Source organism: Mesoplodon bidens (assembly GCF_964165515.1).
Source record: "Mesoplodon bidens genome assembly, chromosome: 4".
Lineage (NCBI taxonomy): Eukaryota > Metazoa > Chordata > Mammalia > Artiodactyla > Ziphiidae > Mesoplodon > Mesoplodon bidens.
The window spans coordinates 71,500,769-71,505,067 of NC_138160.1; the positions used below are offsets into that span (position 1 = coordinate 71,500,769).

A 4,299-nucleotide genomic window follows, 5' to 3' on the forward strand; every position below is an offset into this window, starting at 1 on the left:
TCTGTTATATTTGTGCAGAATCTATACAGGTGATGGTTGAAAAACGTGCATTCATAGTGAAAAATATAGGAACAACATTGCAACACTAAAAATATGTAAAGACATAATAAGAAGTAACAAGACTACTACAGTTTTTTGTTCACTTGTTTCAAGAATGCTGTTTCATGAAAAATGGGATTACTTTTGTAAGGAAGTAGGTAGAAAAATTTCAGGAGATTCTGAAGTGTGTTTTTAAATGATTTAGAGGTTGAGATAGTGATCTTTAGGGGTAATTCTCTTTGAAAATATTTCTAAGGAAATCTGGAAAAAAATTTGTCTCTCAAGGAAAAAAAATAGTTTCAGGATGTTGAGAAAAACAGAAAAAGATTTATGTGATCACCAAGAGATGAGTGAGAAATAGAATAGTTGGGTCAGCTGCTCCCCTGTGTTAGTGATCAGGTACTACTGTTATCAGGGGTTACTAACTGTCATCCTGACTTAAGCAGACCCCACGGGAGGACCATGTGTACCCTACTGATGGTATACCCAATCTTAAAGTTGAATTTAATTGCCTTGTAGTGCCTGCACACTTTTAAAAGGAAAAAAAGATGGTATAAAGAATAAAATTGCCAAAACCTAATCCCCAATAATAGGCATTCATTAAGTAAATCACGTATTTTTATATCATTACATATATTTTTAAGGATGATGATAGAATAACCATAAATTTTATCAAACTAAAAAAATTTGGGGAGAGCAAAGAGATGTTATTAAAAATGACCCCAGGGGCTTCCCTGGTGGCGCAGTGGTTGAGGGTCCGCCTGCCGATGCAGAGAACGCGGGTTCGTGCCCCGGTCCGGGAGGATCCCGCGTGCCGTGGAGCTGCTGGGCCCGTGGGCCGTGGCCGTTGGGCCTGCGCATCCGGAGCCTGTGCTCCGCAGCGGGAGAGGCCGCAGCAGTGAGAGGCCCACGTACCACAAAAAAATAAAATAAATAAACAACAACAACAAAAATAAATAAAAATGACCCCAGGAAAAGTGATATAAATCAGACAGACCCAAGCACACCAGAACTTATAAAATACTATAAATTATATATTCAAAATTGATAGGTTGTAGAAGTGTATGAAGTAGCTCAACTTCATTAGATTATGCCAAGGTGTTTTCTAAAGTGACTGTGCAGTTTATCACATCTTCACCAAAACTTGATATTACAATACCTTTAAATTTTACCAATATAATGGGTGTAAAATGTATTTCATTATGGTTTAAGTTGGCATATCCCCGATTAACTAATAAAGTTGAACACATTTTCATAAGTTTATTGGCTGTTTATTTTTCCTCATCTGTGAAATGTCTGTTAATGTCTTTTCCCTTTTTCTCCAATAGATTCTCTTTTCATATTGGTTTGATGTTTTCATGTTCTGGACACTATCCTTTATTGGTTATAATGTGTTGCAAATATTTTCTCCCAGTTTGTGAGGTGACATTTCCTCAGTTTTGGGGTGGGGGGGATCTTGTGATAAACTAATATGATATTTATCACTGTTTCTTCATGTTTTATTATTTTGATGTATTGATTAAGAATCCATTCCTATACAGAGTTGACCTATTTACTTCTAAAAGTATTGAAGTCCTGCCTTTCATAATGAAATGCTCCAGCTGTCTGGAATTGATTTTTGCATATGATGAGGGGAGATCTTAGGGGGAAGGGTGGAAGGTAGCTGCTCCTCACTTAGTGACATTCAGAGATCTGAATACACGTCCTCTGCAGGCGGCAGGCACAGTGGACTGCGTCAGAGTCATGCCTGAGCAAGCTGAGAAGAGCTTGCCCTAGTGGCTTCTGCCAGCAGAACAGACTCTGTGCAAGGTCTCTGATGTAGTCTGACTACCGATGCAGGCCTGCAGGTTTGTTGCCTTTTTGACACATGTGCAGCCTGAACAAACCCATGTAGGCCACTGGGCAATGCAGATAACATACCCAACCCCACCCAGCACATGCCCAATACTGTGCTTGCTTACATCTCTAGATACATGCTTTCTCATTTTGGTCTCCAAATATTTTCCTTCATAAATTAGCCATGCATTTGAAAATATGTTTTTTATGTTTTATCCAGTACTTTAAATGTCCTTCCCTAAGAAGTGTTCTATGAACATCTATCTACTTGGCCAAGTTGCCTGCAACAGAAGTCTGTAATGTGGTTTCAAAGTGCTTTGAAGAGGAGTCTAGACTGAATGAGTAATAAACCAAAGTTTATGCTAAAGGTGTAAACATAGTCCCTGTTTTTTTTAGTTTATAAGATTTTAATTTACAAATTAAAAAGCTATATTTTTTTCCTTTTTCTCTTCTTCCTTCACATCACTCTTTTCCTTATCTCTCTCTTTCTCTTTGCCGTCTTTTCTATCCTTTTTGCTGTCTTCTTTTCCCTGCCCTTCTTTCTTCTCTGCATCCCAGTTGGTGATCTTGTTGTTGATGAGGTTGTGCAAGGCAAACACGGAATGGATCAGTGAGGCCAAATACACCACCACCATCTGGTCATTGGTCTTTAGGTAAAAGGCCTTGACAAACTCCTGCAGGCTGACATCTGGCAACAGGCTGAAGACGTCCTGCATCTGGTGGATGATCTGATGGTTGATGGGCAGCTTGCCTGTGGCCACTTTCTCCAGGTAGCTCCTGATATCCAGAAGCTTGGAGTTGAGTCCCTTCAAACCATGGACCTGGTTTGTGATCTGCTGGGAAAGAGTGCCCACTGTAGTGCCTTTGATGTCCTGTAACAAGTGTTCAACTCCGACTTCCTCAGCTTCCTCTGCTCCAATTTCACTGGTCACGTGCTCAAATGTTTTTGAGGTTGGAGTTCCATCATCATGAACTTCTTCCACTGAAATATATGCTTCTGTGGGGGCAGTCCCAAGTCCTTTGGTTTCACATCAGTGATGACCAATACTGAGTTAGGGCAGTATCTTTTCATGAGTTCATCGATGGCGATGTCATTCTTGTGTAGTTTAGGGCCTGTGTGGTACCACCCAACTATTCTTTCTCTGGCATTGACATTCTTAAACATTCCATACATGTTTTCCAAATAATCGTGGTCTAAAAACCAGACAGAATCATCTTTGTCATCTTCATTGAAAGGACAAGTGATGCTCAGAGACATTAAATTTCTTTGCCAACGTGACTCTAGTTTTGTTTCTGAGAACACTATTTTTATTTTTTATTTCTGTCTTGTTTCTTAGGGATGGCAGTGGTATATTTCCTTCAAAATCTTTGCAATGCCTTTTCCCAACCTTCTGACAAAACTCATTTTAGTGAAAGATCCGTAGCCATGTGTAAAGAAGAAAAGAAGAAAGAATTGAAATTTTCTGATTATCAGCAACAAATTACAGTTGGATAACAGGCACTAAAAATTTAATTACAATTGGATAACAGGCACTAAAAATTTAGTCAGAATAATCAACTGAAATATATTTTCGTGTTGACATGCTTAATAGGAAATATACCTTCTATCTTAGAAGATTAAATTTTAGAACACAATACATTATGTATCTATTGTTTTATCATCATTATTTGGAGGATTTATTTCCCTTTCTCTCATAATCAAGTTACAAAAAGGATGTTTTCTTAGGTTGGGTTTTCAGGAAACAGATTTGAGATGGATATTTGCCTGCAGAAAATGTATTGGGGAATGCTTTCAGGCACAATACAATAAGAGAAAGGGGAAAGAAGAATTGAACAGAGGGAAGTGTTAAAGTAAAAGGCAACTGCAGCAGAGGCCTTAGCTTTTCCTATGGTGAACTCTAGCTGCAATGGTCTTTCAAAGTTATCCTGAACTGAGGCAAGGGGACTAAGCCTCTGTCTCCCACATGACCCAATCATGGGATGAGGGGTGCCATGGAATTGGGGATAGGGCACAACCATAGGCAAAGTGGCTTCCTTTGGCCAAGGGCAATTCCGGTAGAGAGAATTCATCTCTGAGCTATGGCAACCAAAACTCTCAACAGCTGGGACAACATATGCCTTGGTCCTGGTTTGGGGTGGGAGGCATCTCCCTTGGGAGGAATCTGGGCAGCCTACCAGAGCATCTTTAATTTTAAACAAGAAGTATAGTAGGCTCTAAGCAACCAGTGTTTTCTGACAATGACTTTTCTGCTGACTTCTTTTAAAGTACTCCAAAATCAAATAAATTTCTCTAATTACCTCAAATCTTGAGAAAATTAAATTTAAAAATTAGAGAAACAGAAATGATTAGAAATTGGAAAGCTTATGTGCTTTGGTTTTTTTGGTGAAGCTTTATTTTTACAAATGAGGACACTCAATTTTAAG

The 4,299-nt window shown here is 38.9% G+C and overlaps 1 pseudogene across 1 annotated transcript; it reads right to left on the minus strand.

Moving 5' to 3' along the window:
- Positions 1-2,294: 2,294 nt before the first annotated feature.
- LOC308616329 (26S proteasome non-ATPase regulatory subunit 7-like) lies at positions 2,295-3,133 on the minus strand (annotated as a pseudogene). Its single transcript has one exon. The product of its transcript is annotated as a 26S proteasome non-ATPase regulatory subunit 7-like (transcript).
- Positions 3,134-4,299: the final 1,166 nt, after the last annotated feature.